The following is an 18094-nucleotide window of genomic DNA, read 5'->3' as shown; positions in this document are numbered from 1 at the left end:
TTTAAATATGCAAATGAATTTTTTTTTTTACTTTGAAAAGTGATGACAGTTTAAAAAACATTTTTCTTTGTATTTTTCAAATCGATTTTCTCCTTTAAGAGACTCTGTAACAAAATGTTGAGCCTTATTTCTTCCATCCTATATGTTCCAATAGCTGTTCTAATGTGCTCTGTCTTACTGCAGCCTTTCCCACTTGCACAGTGACTGTATTATCTCTGTCATATGTTCTAATCTTCTCTCCTCTGCCGGCTCTGTCGGGCTGAGACAGTCAGGCTGGAATGTGCTGTGCTGCTTGTGATTGGATATAAGCTATACACACCCTCTCCAGGCCCCCTGCACACTCTGTATGACTCACACACTGAGCTACTCTCAGCCTATCACTTGCTATGTCTTTTGTTTGTAAACCCTGCCTAAAACTGGCAATTACAAGCCAGGATTGCAGCAGGGAGTGGCAGAAACAGCACAGAGGGGCCCAGGAGAACATAATGAATAGAATGGTATGCTTTTTATTGTAAGAATTTTACAGTACAGATTCTCTTTAACATACGTAGCAATTTTGGTAGCAATAACTTGTCTGGGGGCTTTGCTATTTACCGCCAAAGTCGGCACCAAATTACGCTTAGATTACACATAAATTCATGCGTAATTACGAATGCTTACAATTACATACAAAATTTATTACGCTTTTCTCTGACATTTTGTATTACAATTACAATGCATAAATGTGAATTATGGTGTCGGTGTGTAATTACGCATAAGTGTAACTTCTGCTCATTCCTACCTGCCGAGAGCGAACATTTAATAAAGATGTTGAGTAAGAAGGGACAAGGTAATGCCGATAGAATATTGGCAATTTTATCTCCAATTCCTGATAGTAGAATATCAGTAACAATACAGATATTCTGCTACCCCCCTCTAATTCTTACAATAATCTTCCTTTGCCTACCCCTAACACTTGATGGATCAGAGAGTTGTGTACACAGTGATAGGCACCCAGTATAACAAGTTAGAACAGGAAATAACAATCCCATAGAGATCATACACAGTGACATCTTGTGGTTGCTTTACTATACTGCAGTTTAGATAATAATGTTGTTATTGCCAACTACACTAACATCCCCCCTCTATATGTCTAACACTAGCCTAATAACCTGGTGGCTAAAGTCCACCCTTCCCCCTGAGGCATGGCTATGGTATAGCTAAGTTCCTGAAATGCAATTACAAAATTCCTGTGCCTAAATGACCAACTCCAGAGCTTAGCTTTACTATATGTAATAGATAGCGGAGATACCGCCGCAGAGGCAAGCGGCATGGTGGCTATCTCCGCGTATCAGCCGGCGGCCTCTGCCGCGCAGTTACATGCCGCTGCTCTGCCTGGTCCTTCTATTGCACATAGATTGAGGGCTACGCGCGCGCGCCAGGCGACAGGACCTTTATGCGAATAGAAGGGGAGTCAGCTGATCTGCCAAGTCAGCTGACTCCAACGCTACTTTGGATTGGCTGAGTGATGGGGGCGGCGCTGCGGGGCATCTCTGTATATATATAGTACTAGTCTGTCAGTTGCCCCATGTCTGCTGTTGCGAATGCTAACGTGTTAGCGCTCAGACCCTAGTCAACTCCCAAAGTGTGCTAGAACCAGCTGGAACTGGGGATCCACACTTAGCCAGATTCTGTGGAGAGCTTAAAGTACTAATTGCATTGTATTATCTGTTATGACCTTCTGCTTCCTATGACTACTTTCCTGCTTGTTGATTCTGTAACTCTGCCCATCTGATTCCTGTTGCCGACCCTGCCTGAACTTAACACTGAATCAGCCTTCTGTCTTTGTACTTTATTTGTCCGTACGTTGCCTACTCTGCTTGTCTGACCTTCCTGTCCTCACCAGTGGGCCTAGCCACTGGTGAGGGATCTTTAGTAGCCTTCACCTACTCCTCAGGTGAAGAGGCGCCGAGCTCGCTGATATAATACAGATGCTGTGACTCCTACTGTATTTTGCCTGAGGAAGCGGGATGTATGGCCCGTGAAACGTGTTGCATTGTTTTTTGGAGTTCCGAATATCCTTGCCTGTGTCTGTTTGGAGGGGGTAAGACCACCGCTGTCTCCTCCGTTTAACCAGTTGGTTTTTTAAGTTCATTTAATTACCTTTTATTCTTTTGGCGCCTCTGTATCTTGAACACTCAGCTGCAGCACTGCCTGTAACACCTGCTCCTCAGGTGTCCGCTAGCTGCAGTATAGTCTTAATCACCTGCTCCTCAGGTGATCAGCCTTTGCAGCACTGTCTGTAACACCTGCTCCTCAGGTGTCCACTAGCTGCAGTATAGTCTTAATCACCTGCTCCTCAGGTGATCATCCTTTGAAGCACAGTCAGTGGTCCCTGCTCCTCAGGTGTCCGCTGGCTGCAGTATAGTCTTAATCGCCTGCTCTTCAGGTGATCATCCTTGCAGCACAGTCAGTGGTCCCTGCTCCTCAGGTGTCCACTGGTTGCAGTACAGTCTGAATCACCTGCTCCTCAGGTGATCATTGGCTGCAGTACTGTCTGAGTCACCCGCTCCTCGGGAGATCTCCTCTTCCTCATTACTGTTGCACCAAACACTATCTCACATTGGTTGTCCTGTGTCTGGCTATACTAGCATTATTGGTGATTCTGCAGATCACCACATAATCAGATATAGCATCTGTATTATTGGTGATACTGCAGATCACCAATAATCAGAAAATCTGTTTTGCTGACACCAATCGTTACACTATAGCTGAGTGACTAACAATGTTACGATATTGCAGCGCCTACACGAAAATCCGATGCCTTAATTACCAAGTCGGCGTTTGGCTATATTATAGCCGAGCAACTATTTCCACCCCTTTGTAGCTCTACCGATAGCCAGAGTTTGCCTGTGCTGCAGGTGGATTCCGGCACCCACATTACATAGCAGCCTGTAAAGTAACAGGTGTGCTTCATGCCATTTTTACCTGGGTTCCTTCTGATAACAATAATTGCTGCACGGTTTAACTACAGCTGATGTTAGAAAAAAAGACGAAGAAATGAAGTAAAGACCTAGGTTCACCCTCTCTTGTTATATTTTATTGATGTATTAGGGAAGCAATTTAAAAACATTATGCATGTTACGGCCAGAACCCGAAGTCTGGCCACTTCGGGTTCTGGCCGGTCAGAATGCGAAGTGGCTGGCTGATCCGGCCAGTGTGCAAAACGGCGAGTTTTTGCTGACTTTGGCCGGCCAGAACGCATTCTGGCTAGATGTGGCCGACCAAGTCCCGAAGTGCCGTTCCCCGCCGCAAATTACCGGTACCTCCTCTTCATTGTCGCTCCTGCCTCTTATTTTTCCCTCCTGCTGCTGCCGCTTATTTTTTCTCCTTCTAGTCTGCCCCCCTCTCCTGCAAACAAGGACCCGGGGCTTCCTTTCATGCTGCCGGCTGCAGCTGCTTTCCTGTATGGGCCCGGGGCTGGCTTGTATGCTGCCTGCTGCAGCCGATTCCCCCGCCTCCTTCCGTCTTCTCTCCATCTTCTCCCTGCAGCCTTTTTTCTCTGCATCTTCTCCCAGCCACCTTCCTTCTCAGCCTTCTGCACTCTATCTTCTCCTCTTCCCGAGCAGCGCACCGCTCCCAGCCACCTAATTTAAAGTGGACCTTAACTCTTGCACAGGGCTGAAGGAAACGTTTACAAAATGCACCCTGTATGTATCTAGAGAGTTTAGCCTGCCTGCTCTCCCTCATCTGTGACTAATAACCATTATAATTTGAACTCTCCTGCGTCACCTGACTACTGCGGCAGAGAAGCTAATTTGAAAGCACAGGATGTTAAATATGTCTGCTTCATTAAAGTGGATCTAAACTCTTGCACTGGACAGAAGGAAACCATGGAAAAATGCACACTGTATGTATTTAGAGATTTTAGCCTGTCTAATTCACCCTCATCTGTGACTAATCACCATTATAATTTGATCTCTCCTGTGTCACCTGACTGCCACAGCAGAGCAGCTAATTTGAAAGCACAGGATGTTAACAATATGTCTGCTCCCATGAAAGCAGGGTGTAGACACACTGCAGATTTATTGCAGGATTTTTATCAGCTGTAACTAAGAAATGCTTTTCTTTAAAAAGATTATTATGCTGTATCTTTCAAAGCAGAGAGGAAGTTCCGAGTGCCATTCATGGTGCTGGACAGGACCCGGGATGTCCTGGGATTTGTGCATTTTGCAGTTTGGCCGACTGACTTTGGCCGTTTCTAGAACTGGCCGGCCAATGTCAGAAATTCCCTGCATTTTGGACTTTGGCAGACGTCAAATCGGCCAGTTCTAGAAACGGCCGGCCAATTCTAGCATTGGCCGATTTCTGGTTTTGGCCGTAACATGCATATAAAATGACTTTGCAGAACCATTTAGTTTCTTCAGCCTGAAGTTCAAATTATCTGCTGGGTTGGATGATGAGCGGCAGGGGCGTGGCTAGAATCCTAGGAGATCCAGGGCACTTTTAGCCACTGCAGCCCCAACATGGGTGGGGCCATGCACCATAATGTGGGTGTGGTCATGGGTGGAGCTAAATTTGCATGAACTTGAACAGCGGTCTAATTTGGCCTGCCCAGCAAAATGTTGGATGAAGCCCCGCTCTCCAAATGATACAATAAATAAATGCAGCATATCACATAAATAGGCAGTGCCACTCTACACACAACTAAACAGAGTTAGGGTTGGTGCACACCAGAGCGGTTCTTCTGGAGAGTTTTTTTTAACACTTTCAGGGGGAAAACCACTTGGCTAATTAAAGTGAATGGGCTGGTGCACACCAGAGCAGCTCGTTTTTCCCCCGAACGCAAACTCCTGTCCTGCAGCATTTTTTAGATTTCTGAGGCGTCTCTGCCTCATTGTTAAGTATAGGAAAGTGGAAAACTGCTCTGAGAAACGCTAGATCAGAGCGGTTTTCCAAAAGTTTTTACTGTAACAAAATATGATATCTGCTACACAAAAACGCTCCGAAAAACGCTAGGCATGGTTAGAAAACGTCTCTAAACATGCCTAGAATCGCTCTGAAATCTGCTTTAAAAACCTCTAGCGTTTTGCGGATCTGATACAGGTTTTTGGTGTGCACTGCCCCTTACTTGGCTTCTGTGCTGGCTGGTCTGGCTTTCTGATGGGCGGGTTGGCCTGATACCAGGTTATCTGGTAGTTCCCCCATAAAAATTCCTTCTAGTAGACCCCTCTCGTGCTCCCTTGGGCCTCCCATTTAGGCACCACAACTCCCAGCATGCCTCCATATAATAACCACAGCTCCCTGCACGCCCCCATAAAGGTACTACATCACCCAGCATAGCACCACAGCACCCAACATAGAGGTACAACAGCACCCGGCGTTCAGCCCATTGATGCATCACAGATCACAGCATGCACACAATTGAGGCACCACAGTTCTCAGCATTCCCCCATAGAGGCTCCACAGCTCTGATTCTGCCTGGGGACATCTGGGGCACCCCAGAATAGATCCGTGGCACGTGCCACTGATCTTTGGGGCTAGCCACGCCCCTGATGAGCGGACTTTATTTTGTGTGCTAACCCTTATCTGTTCCCGCTCTGCCCGCTCAATTACTGATAAGGCTACGGAGAGGAAGAGAAACCGGTAGAGGTTTCGAGTGGGGCGCAATGGCCGTGGCGGAGTAGGAGCTGTGCGGTTCCATACAAGTGAATAGGGCTGCCCGATTCGTATACATATGTTCCCAGCGGTGTTGAGTTGGGTGCAGGGAGAAGCTAAAAGACAGCTCTCCCTGCATGTGGCATAGTAGGGGTATATAGCAAATATATTCCCCTACTTATTAACTAGTCATCATTCAAATTACAGTGTTTTCTACCCTCCAGTCTCACTATACTTTATTATCTATGTGGCCGTCCAAAGCCAGAAATGTAGCCTGGGTTTTCCGCACACTGGGACAAAAACAGTTTTTGCGCCTCCTCTGGACAAAATGGGCATTGCAATACAGCAGAATGTGGTTGTGGCCATGGGTGTAGGGCTGGTTTTAGACTTTTTACTGCCTAAGGCAAACTTGTGAAGATGTGCCCGCAAAGATATGACTTGCGGGAAGTCATAGTCATAGAGCCCTCCCATTTCCGAAGATTACACATATTGACCACGTAGTTTCTGAGCAATAATTTATGTGAAAATTGCTTTATAAGGAGTAATAGGAGAGGCAAATTAATAGCTTAAAGGAATCCAGAGCTCACGAACATAAAGATTATGTTAGGTAGATTACATACCTGGAGCTTACTCCAGCATCATCTGCTCGGATTGCTCCCACGCCGCCGCCCTCCAGTGCCTGCAGCTCCGGTATTGGGTCCCCGCACTTCCGCCAGTTGGAGCCAGTCTGACGTAAGAGATATTCAAAGAGCACACTTCTCCAGCGTAGACAGGCCCTTACTGACAGCAGTGAAGGGACCAGGTATCGAAGCTGCGGGCAGCAGAGGACGGCGGTGTGGGAGCGACGGCGGCTGGAGGAAGCAAGGATGCCAGCCAACTAGCCTAGTACATCTGTAAGTAACTTTCCTTCAATAATAGCACCATCATTTGGACAATCTGCTTTGCTCAAAAGCCTCTGAGTTCTGTTTGTGATGTTTACATTTGGTTCCTATCATTGCTGAACTAGTTAGCCTTAATTTTATCACCTGAGTTAGGCAAAAAAAAATATCTGAAGCTCGCCATACAAACATCAATTTTGATTACCCAAATTGGCCCCACCTTCCAATCATCCTGCCCCCTACTTGTGCCCCAAAAAACTTTAAGAGGGAGCCACTATCTAATGACAATGCCATGTTCACCTTGACGTGTGGAGATTAGCCTAAACGTTGCATAGCGCAACTGGCAAACCGTGAGATAAAATAACATGGGGCTTCTCAGAAATGTGGATGTTGAGTTTTATTTGTGGATCCCGCTGTAGCACCTCACCTGTCTGACAGAGTTGTTGGAATTTCCAGACTTGTCTTTTGCACCTTTCTTCATTGCGGTACAATCTAAACGTTGATTCCAGTGAAAGGTTCGTTAAGCGAAAGCAGTGTAATTATCACTGATTATGATTCACTAAAAAACAGCAGAAATGGAGGTGAAAAGTGGATGTTGATTGCGGAGCGCCAACATGGTGATTTCAGGAACAGCTGAGAACATTCATGAATAAACATTGCTACAGAGTACCCGTTCACAAGGTACTGCCGCCACCAAGGCAGGGAAACAGTCTGACATTTGTTGAAGTACGGCAGTCTGTAAATTGTGCTACTGTGACACATTTCTTCCTGTAGGTGGCAGATCGCCTAATTTTCTAAGTCATCTTCTTTGAAACTCCAAGGCCCTATAGTAGGGATATCCCAAATGTGATCACACCACCGTGGACTGGATTCATATTTAACAATAGCGATGGCCCGAACAATTCAAACAGTTCGCTGGCGGACAGTACCTGTACTTTGGCTGTTTGCCGTTCGCATGAGGTCCAATGCCCGGCAACTTTAGCGGTTAATAGCAAAGACCCCATACATGATAGAAATACCAAATGTACAGGGTATGTTAAGGAGAACAGGGAACAAGAAGAATTATTTCTAAAAAGCACAATAAGGGTGTAAGAGGCGCCCTGGTGTAATATAAAAACATCTAAAAGCAGTTTGAAATGAGAAATAAATTTGAGGTGGCTTACCTCAATGACGAAATATCTTTGTATTTAACAAAGGTTTTTATTAGTAGCACAGGCAACGCGTTTCGCGGGTCAGAGATGTAGCGAACGGTTCCAGGCGAACTTTGGGGGTTCGCGTTCGCCTGGAGCAAGCGAACTTTTGCGGAAGTTCGATTTGCCCCATAATGCACTATGAGAGTCAACTTTGAACCTCTGCATCACAGTCAGCAGGCACATTGTAGCCATTCAGGCTACACTAAGCCCTGGAGCACCCCCCCCCCCTTCCCCTTATATAAGGCAGGTTTGCCGGCCATTACACTCACTCGTGTGCCTGCTAGAGACAGACTAGGGACAGCTGCTGCAGACTTGTTCTCCTAGGGACAGATTAGTTAGGCTCTTGGCTGCTTAGCTTGCTCCTGGCTGATTGTTATTGCTAAAATAGCACCCCTCATCAGCTCTTTTGAGGGATAATGTTTTCCATATGTGTTTTTTTGTGTGTGTGTTGCTCACTGACATTATACAGCCCTTTCTGTTGCAGCTGGACCTTGGTAATTGTTATTACTGTGCCAGCCAGACCCTGCCTAACTATCTATACTGGGACACTTACCTATGCCTACCTAACTACTGGGGCACCTACTTACCTATACAGGGACACCTACCTACCTACCTATACGAGGGGACCTACCTATGCCTACCTACCTATACTGGGTCTCCTACCTATGTCTAGCTAACTACTGAGGCACCTACCTATGCCTACCTACCTATACTGGGACTCCTACCTATGCCTAGCTAACTACTGGGACACCTACCTATGCCTACCTACCTATACTGGGACTCCTACCTATGCCTAGCTAACTACTGGGACACCTACCTATGCCTACCTGCCTATACTGGGTCTCCTACCTATGCCTAGCTAACTACTGGGACACCTACCTATGCCTACCTACCTATACTGGGACTCCTACCTATGCCTAGCTAACTACTGGGATACCTACCTATGCCTACCTACCTATACTGGGACTCCTACCTATGCCTACCTACCTATACTGGGTCTTCTACCTATGCCTAGCTAATTACTGGGACACCTACCTATGTCTACCTACCTATACTGGGACACCTACCTATGCCTACCTACTTATACTGGGACTCCTACCCAGGGGCGTAGCAATAGGGGGTGCAGAGGTAGCGACCGCATCGGGGCCCTAGGACCAGAGGGGCCCCGTAGGGCCCTCCCTAAACTTCAGCATTAGCTTTATAATGGTCCTGTGCTCATAATAATCAGTTGTATAGATACTTTGAATATTGGTAATCATTAACAAACTGTTCCCCATCCCCTTCTTGCACCTCTGACACTGTAGTTGCCATTGGCAGGTTTTGGCACGCCATATCAATTGTTATGTATAGAGTGCTTGGGGGGCCCCATGTAAAACTTGCATCGGGGCCCACAGCTCCTAAGCTACGCCACTGCTCCTACCTATGCCTAGCTAACTACTGGGACACCTACCTATGCCTACCTACATACAAGAAGATAATAAGGTCGTTGCTTCATTGTGGACAGACCAAATTTGATCAGCTGGACAGTCACTGTTGTTCTATCATTGAGCTACCACAGCCCGGTGACCATATGGGCTTGGAAACCGCCATGGCCTACACTCTGGCCATGTTGCACACCAGTCCAGCATGGCCGTCACTACGCAAACAGCTATTTGCGGTGCTTTACACAGCAAGCTTTGTGTGTCAGTGTGAAGCATTACTCTAATTACACTCCCTGATTGATGTATACACATGCAAGATGTTTTAAAGCACTTTAGGCCTGCAATTTAGCATTCAATGTGATTTCTGCCCTTAAAACGCTGCTTTGCGTCACATCCAGATTTTTCCCCGGGACTTTTGGCATCTATCCTACTCCGCCATGCCCCCCTCCAGGTGTTAGACCCCTTGAAACATCTTTTCCATCACTTTTGTGGCCAGCATACATTTTTCTATTTTTCAAAGTTCGCATCCCCATTGAAGTCTATTGCGGTTCGTGAACTTTTCCGCGAACCGAACCTTCTGCGAAGGGTCGCGAACGGGGTTCGTGAACCGAAAATCGGAGGTTCGCGACATCTCTAGTCAGAGCACGCTTCCTCAGGCCAATAACAGTGCCTACATCAGTAAAAACAGCTCCTTAGTATACCAAAATCTTAATACATATACAGTATATATATATATATATATATATATATATATATATATATATTCACACACCATGACGTTATTATCGCATAGATTCCATCCATATTTCCATATTCTCAATCTGATTTTATATCCACTTATGCACACCTAGAACGGTGGTTCATATATATTATAATTCATTGGAAATATTGACCACTGATACAGATGTTAGTATGCATAGGTCGTAAAACAATGCAAACAATTTAATGACAACTCCTGTCAATCCCCTTAGGATTTTTATATATATATTGATTTGCAGCAATTTTATTATTCACTCACTATTTATTCATTTTTAATGACATTCCCTATCAATCCCCCTAGGATTTTTATACACCGAGTTGCAACAATTCTATTATTTACTCACTATTTATTTATGTTTATAATGGATTTTAGATGCATATAGTTGTAACATCTTTATTTATGCACGACCTCTGAATACTAACAACTGTATCAGTGGTCAATATTTCCAATTAATTATAATATAATATATATGAACCACCACTCTAGGTGTGCATAAGTGGATATAAAATCAGATTGAGAATATGGAAACATGGCATCTATGCGATAATAACGTCATGATTTTATATATATATATATATATATATATATATATATATATACATATATATATATATATATATATATATATATATATATACTAGCCGACCCGTGGCGTAGCATACGCCGCATAAGAGGGTAGAGGGCAGGAAGGGGGTATTGGGCACAGCAGTGGGGAGGGAGGTTGGAGCCCCCTCAACTGGGTCCCCCATTTGTGCTCTACCTCTAGCTTAAGCTCAGCAGGAACCGCCCCCCTCACCTGGGTCCCCCATGTGCACTCCCCCTCCTGCTTAAGCTCAGTAGCAGCCGCCACTATTTGTAAGAGGCAGTGGGCGGGGATGACTCACCTCTTCCGTGTTCCATTGTGCGTTCCACTGTCGTCACTTCCTGCAATGCCGCACACTGTATTGGTGTAATTTGCCTTTTTAAAACAGAAGGAAATCTGTAATAATTCAGCTATAAGTGAACATTTGTGGTTACCCACAATGCACTGCTACTAAATATGCAAATTAACGCTTTACCCCCTTAGTAAGCCAATCAAGCATCCAGAGCTGCTGGTGTATAACAAGTATATAGCTTTAAATTTTACACAGTCATATCAAACCCACATGTAGACAGCCAGTTTCAGACTTTTGGTCCTCAGCTGTACATGGCAAGGCTAGATATAGCTGTATGAGATAGGGCTTGGACCAATACAACAGAGTAACCAAGCAGCTCAGGGTGACCAAAACCACTCGGAATGTATAGGGGGATAAAAGGGACCAAAAATACCTCCTACTAAAAAAAACAAAGCTTGGTGTAATTTGCCTTCCTAAAACAGAAGGAAATATGCAATAATTCAACTACAGTGAACATTTGTGGTTACCCACAATGCTCTGTTACTAAATATGCAAATAATTCCTTTTCACCCTTAGGAAGCCAAGCAAGCATCCAGAACCACTGGTGTATAGCAAGCCTATAGCTTTAAATTTTACACAGCCATTTCAAACCCACATGTGACAGCCTGTTTCAGACTTTTGGTCCTCATCTGTACCAGTACAACAGAGTAACCAAGCAGCTCAGGGTGACCCAAACCACTCGGAATGTATAGGTGGATAAAAGGGACCAAAAAGACCTTCTACTAAAAAAAATCAAAGCTTGATGTAATTTGCCTTCTCAAAACAGTAGAAAATCTGCAATAATTCAGCTATTAGTCAACATTTGTAATTACCCACAATACACCGCTACTAAATATGCAAATTATTCCTTTTCATCCTTAGTAAGTCAAGCAAGCCTATAGCTTTAAGTTTTACACAGTCATATCAAAGCCACATGTGACAGCCTATTTCAGCCGTTTGGTCCTCATCAGTACATAGCAAAGATTGATTTGGCTGTATGAGATAGGGCTTGGACCAGTACAACAGAGTAACCAAGCAGCTCAGGGTGACCCAAACTACTAAGAATGTATAGCAGGATAAAATAGACCAAAAAGCCCTCCTACTAAAAAAAAGCAAAGCTTGGTGTAATTTTCCTTCTTAAAACAGAAGCAAATCTGCAATAATTCAGCTGTAAGCGGACATTTGTGGTTACCCACAATGCACTGCTACTGAATATGCAAATTATCCTTCTTTGCCCTTGGTTTGATATGACACTACTTCTTCTTCTTGCTTGGACCAGCCCCTTCTTCTTGCTTGGACCGGCCCTGGGGGCAGGGCGCTACTTCTTCTTCTTGCTTGAAGGTTGAGGCACTTACTCTATTATATATATAGATGTATTAAGATTTTGGTATACTAAGGAGCTTTTTTTTTTACTGATGTAGTGTAACGATCGGTGAAGCACAGAGAGGTCTGATTACCGGTGATCTGCAGTATCACAGGAAATACAGACGTATACCAGATTATATGTGATCTGCAGTATCACCGATAATCCAATATACTAGCTAACCTCTGGTCACCTGGGTAGAGTGTTGTGATTGGTGCAACAGTAATACAGAGGACAAGCCTCAGTGCAGCAAGGAGGACTGCACAGATTCCTTCCACAGATCTGAGCTCTCCAAGATGGGAGGAGTCAGACTGACAGTGGGAAGGGAAGTCCGAAAGTGACACTCAGGAGGAAGTGTCACCAACAGGACGGAGAAACCGCCTCCAATCGTGAGGTCGGTTCTCGAGGTCGGACAAGCCAGGTCGTATACAGACGGACAGATAAGTACAATATCAGTAGGCAAAGACAGAGTCAGAGTACAGGCGGGGTTCAGCAACGGAGTATCAGATATATCGGGGTACAAAATCAGGAGGCAGAAGCAGGGTCAAGGAACGAGCCGGGGTTCGGCAACAGGGTATCAGATATAACGAGGTACAAGGTCAGAGTTCAGGAGGATAGTCGAGGCAGGCAAAGGTCATAACAGATAATCACAATCAAACTAGTACTTTAAGCTATCAACAGAATCTAGCTTAGTGTAGGATTACAGCTACAGCTGGTCCCGGCACACTAACGGATCTGACTACGGATCTGGGTGCTCCCACATATGTGATCGCAACGCCAGACAAGCAACGAGTGAACAGCCAGCAGTATATATACACCTAGGTGTCCCCCAGCACCTCCCTGATTGCTGGACCAATGGGGAACGGAGCTAGAGTCAGCTGACCTGCCTGATCAGCTGACTCCCTCCTGGACGTCATAAAACTTGTCTGAGTGCGCGCGCGCGCGTCACTCTAAACCTTGAGGGACTACGAGTCCCAGCCACAGCAGCCCTGCTCTGCGGTGTCTCCGCAGCGGGGACATGCGCGCTAACCGCCGCGTCCAACGCGGCGGTTTCACCGCGCTCCGTCATGTGCTGCACGGAGACAGCCGCCTCATGATGCGAGGAGACGGCTGCCTCTCCGTGCGAGTGGGCGCTGTGTGCGGAAGGAGCCGCCTGCCGCTGGCTCATGGCGGCGGCTCCTCCGCGCTTTCTCACATGTAGGCAATGTTATTGGCATGAGGAAGCCGGCTCTGACCCGCGAAACGCGTTGCCTGTGCTACTAATAAAAACCTTTGTTAAATACAAAGATTTTTCGTCATTGAGGTAAGCCACCTCAAATTTATTTCTCATTTTAAACTGCTTTTAGATGCTTTTATATTACACCAAGGCGTCTCTTACACCCTTATTGTGCTATCATACCCCCTTTCCTCACCCGTCTGAGGGGTGGAGACAAACCACACGTGGCCTTGACCACGGTGGAAATCTGTCCCCTTTCTTTTACCAAGGAGAGTGACCGCATCCTGGTCCCTAGGGACCACCCCGAGTGGATTTGGGTTTGTTGTCTCCACCTGCTTCCTGTGGTCGGTTGCCCCTCTGCAACCCACCTGAGTGTGAGTAGTGTCTTACTTTTATTACGTTCAATTGTTTTTGACATACTACACCATTGAGCTCCCACTTTTGTCTCCTGTATTTTTTCACTAGAGGGCGTTTTTTGACACCCACATCCTTCTACATACATTTCCAAAAAGGAACAAGAAGAAAACTTTCCAATTTCCCCCTTCTAATTTTTGAGAAAATCAATTTTATAGTTACCATAGGAAAAAAAGCATATATTTCAATGGAAACCCTGTGGAACCCCGTGGAAAATGTAGCAACGCTTTGGCCATGGATTGCAATGCAGCTGCAATATGTCTGTATAAGGATCCCTGGCAATTTTACCTATTTTTTGGACCATTAAATATTTTTTTTGTTCAAAGTGGGAAATAGTAAAAAAAATAAATAAATAAAAAATAAATAAAAAAAGGAGGTCCCCACTCCTGAGCCTCTTTAAGCCTTTGTCCCCTATGCAGGCTGGGATAGCCAGAATTCGAAGCTCCAATTGCGTGGGGATTCACACCCTGAGCTATACCAGCCCGCATGGTCCATGGTATGGGGAGGATCTCGAGGAGAGGGGCAACCAAGCTTCCTCCTCTCCCCAGAGTCCTTGTCCAATCCATGGACAAGGGGTTCTTCCCCACCTCTGTTGCTCCAGGAGGAGGAGGAGGCTGACGACACGGTGGGGTTTCATGGTGGCATCTGGGAGTCCCTTTTAAAAAAAAGGGACCCCCAGATGCCCGCCCCCTCTCCAGGTGAAATGAGCATAGGTGTACATAGTACCCCTTACCCATTTCCATAAAGGGTTGAGAGAAATAAAAACACGACAAGTAAAGTCCTTTATTGTTCTTAATTAACCATGAATACTTACCTCTAAAAAATTGTTCTCAAGTCAATATCCTTGGAAATTTCCCACACCAATATTCTCTGTTTGGCTTGATTGAAGATCTCCGCACACCCGCCGCTACACACCCCACACACCACCGCAGTTTTAACTATACTAAGTATAGCTAAGGCCCTAAGCATCTTTAAATTTCCCTTCAAGGCTCTCCATTGGTCTATTAACAGGCCAATGGGGATCCTTGGAGGGAAATGTAAAGATGCTTTGGTCTCTAGCTATACTTAGTATAGCTAGAGCTCTGTCCCTCCTGTGCGGCTCCCGCTCTCTTGCCCGCCCACCATACCTATCAGTAGGGATGCTCGTTCAGATTCCGATCTGAAATTGCATTTTCGCATCGGAATTCGGAAATCGGTAATAGAAGTGCAATAGGTCGATTTTCGCGGATATGTCCGCCTAATTTTAACTCTGATTTTCTCAAAAAGTGCTAGGTCTTTTTGAAAGATTTTTTTTCCTCTTGTTCTCACTCTTCTGCTTAACAAACCCTGAAAATGTGGTGTTTCCAGCACCTACATGTGCTTTGCTATTCACGGCTGGTTTAAGCAACAATGGGGCCCCAGGGCAAAATAAGCCTGCCCCCCCCCACCCCCAACAGATACCCAGGAGCAAAAATTGGCATTAAGGGACCTTTTTTTTCAGCTGGTATAGTCAGGGTTTGAAGCCCCAATCGGTCGGAACTCCACATTCTGGCTACCCCAGCCTGCATGGGGGACAAGGGGTTAAAAAGTTTCAGGAGGGGGGACCCCACATAATTTAAAAAAAAAAAATTCCCACACTCTAAACATAAAAAAAAATTGGGAAAATAGGAACAAAATACCAGGGATCTTCATACAGCCATATTGCGGCTGTATAGCAATCCCTGGCCAAAGCGCTGCGGCTGCGTATGGACCCCCTGGAAACCCCGTCAGGAAAGTTATTGCTCTTTCTTTTGATGCATGTAAAATTACACCACCGTTAGGTACTAAAAGTGACATTTAAGTGTACTTTTTTCCTTCGAAATTTTAAAATCGATTTTCTCAAAAACTATAAGGTCTTTTTGAAATTGTTTTTTCCTCTTATTCCCAATGATCTCCTTAACATATCCTGCAAATTTAGGGTCTCTAGAATTTAAGGTGGATTTGCTATTAACCATTAAAGTCGGCTGGTTTTTAAATGTGTATTTTTTTTCCTTTGAAACTTTAAAATTGAGTTTCTCAAAAACTATAAGGCCGATTTGAAATTTTTTTTTCCTCTTGTAGCCACTGGGGGCCCCTACAAGCTATGGGGCCCTGGGGCAGCTGCCTCCTTTGCCTCTATGGTAGCGCCGACCCTGTTGCTATTAACTGCTAAATTTGGCGGAAATGTAAAATGCAAAAAATCCACATTACCATATGCAGTGTGCCGCCGACTTTAGAGGTTAATAGCAAAGCCCCCATAGGTGCTAGAAACATCACATTTTCAGGGAATGTTAAGTGGAAAAGTAGGAACAAGAGGCAAAAAAACCCTTGTACTTTTTGAGAAAACTAATGTTAAAGTCGGCGGAAATGTCAACGTAAATCAGGATTTGAATGCAGAAATCGGTAGTGGAATTTCTGCGAAATCGGAAATGGGCAATTCCGACCATCACACCTGATATTAGGTGCTATGGGTGCTCCAGGGTGCCACCGTGGGATGGTAAAAGAAGAGGAGCCAGTGATGGACTAGGTAACTCTGCTGTGGCCATTCTGCATATTCAGATGATGGAGATATAGATAGGCCGGCCCTTTGGCAGGGTAGGGGGAGGAGCTGGTAAATCTGCGCCAGGCAGCAAAATCTTTAGAACCCAACCTGCCAGATTATTGTGTGGTGCCCTGTCATTTCTCCTCCTCGCTCTATTGAACAGTGCACACCACGCAACTGTATCCGAGCGTCACATCTCGAGATACAATACAATACAATAACATTTCTATAGCGCTTTTCTCCAATAGGACTCAAAGCGCTTAGGCTCTCTCAGATTCAGTAACTGGTAGTAGGATGAAGTATTCACACAACAAAAGTTATATTTCTGCAAATGCCAAACTGAACAGGTGGGTTCTCAGTCTGGATTTAAACACGTCCAGGGATGGAGCGGTCCTGCTCTGTTGAGGTAAGGAGTTCCAAAACGTAGAGGCAGCATGACAGAAGGCTCTGAGTTCAAAAGTTTCCAAGTGGACTCTGTGTATGACTAGATTATTAGAACCTGTGGATCTGAGAATGCGGGGATTGCTACGTAGCTGCAACATATCTTTCATGTATCCAGGGCCCAGATTATTCAGGGATTTAAATGTCAGTAGGCCGTCCTTGAATAGGACCCTCCTATGCTCGGCAATGCCCATTTATGATTCCTCTGAAATTCTAAACTCTGACGAAGCCAATTTTCGATTTCGATTTTTCCGATTTCCAAGGATTTCCAATTTCCATCAGAGAATGCAAAAAAGTTAAAGTGAAAAAAATTGAAAAGTGGAATCTTGTGATTGATCAAAAATTACCAAGGTAATCTGATTTTTTCAGAAAAAAATCTGCAATCTCTAATTGGTTCAATCCTTCAGAGTTCTGTTATTGGGCTAAAAGTATCAAGTTGCGGTAAATCCAATCTCCATGGTATTCTGATGTACGAATTCTGTTTGGAAATGCGTAATTTTCAATTCCGAGGAATCCCAATGAGCATCCCTATTCCCCACAACTGAGCCATGATCATTGTGGGCGACACTGATAGCTTGAGGGTAGGAACTCAGTAGGCAGTGCGAGAAAGGTCGCATTTTGCATTATATGTATTTGTGCGTTTTTCGTGCGTTTGTGTTTTGCGGTTTTTCCCCTCACATGTGTTTTTCTTGCATTTAGTGTGTGTTTTAATGCATTTGCGGTTTGCATATATAAATTGCATATGCGTTTTGTATCTGTTTTGCATGCATTATTTATGAGTTTTATGCAAATCACTAGGAAGTTAACAGGAAGCAGAAATACATCATCAACATTTTTTTTTAACCACTTGAGGACCACAGTGGTAGAGATGTGGCGAACTGTTCGCCCGGCGAACATCTCTGTAGCTCTTACTACTTCCGGGTCGCACTGACCCGGAGTAGTACGCCTGCGCTGCCCGGCGGAGCGCGTCCTAGATCGCGCTCCTGTTGCCGGGCACTCTATGCGCGTGACATCGTTCATGACGTTACGCACACGCGCAGAAAGTGCCCAGCAACAGGAGCGTGATCTAGGACGCGCTCCGCCGGGCAGCGCAGGCGTACTACTCCGGGTCAGTGCGACCCGGAAGTAGTAAGAGCCCCAGGGATTTGGAGATGTTCGCCGGCGAACGGTTTGGGAACCGTTCGCCACATCTCTGCACAGTGGTAAATCCCCCTAAAGAACAGGCACATTTTTTTATAAAATGCCCACTGCAGCTTTAAGGCCAAGCTGCAGACCTCAGCACAACTCAGCACACGATCTCCCCCCCCCCCTCTTTTCT

This window comes from Hyperolius riggenbachi, chromosome 11, assembly GCF_040937935.1.
Source record: "Hyperolius riggenbachi isolate aHypRig1 chromosome 11, aHypRig1.pri, whole genome shotgun sequence".
In the NCBI taxonomy this organism is placed as follows: Eukaryota; Metazoa; Chordata; class Amphibia; order Anura; family Hyperoliidae; genus Hyperolius; species Hyperolius riggenbachi.
This window is presented reverse-complemented; position numbering follows the sequence as displayed.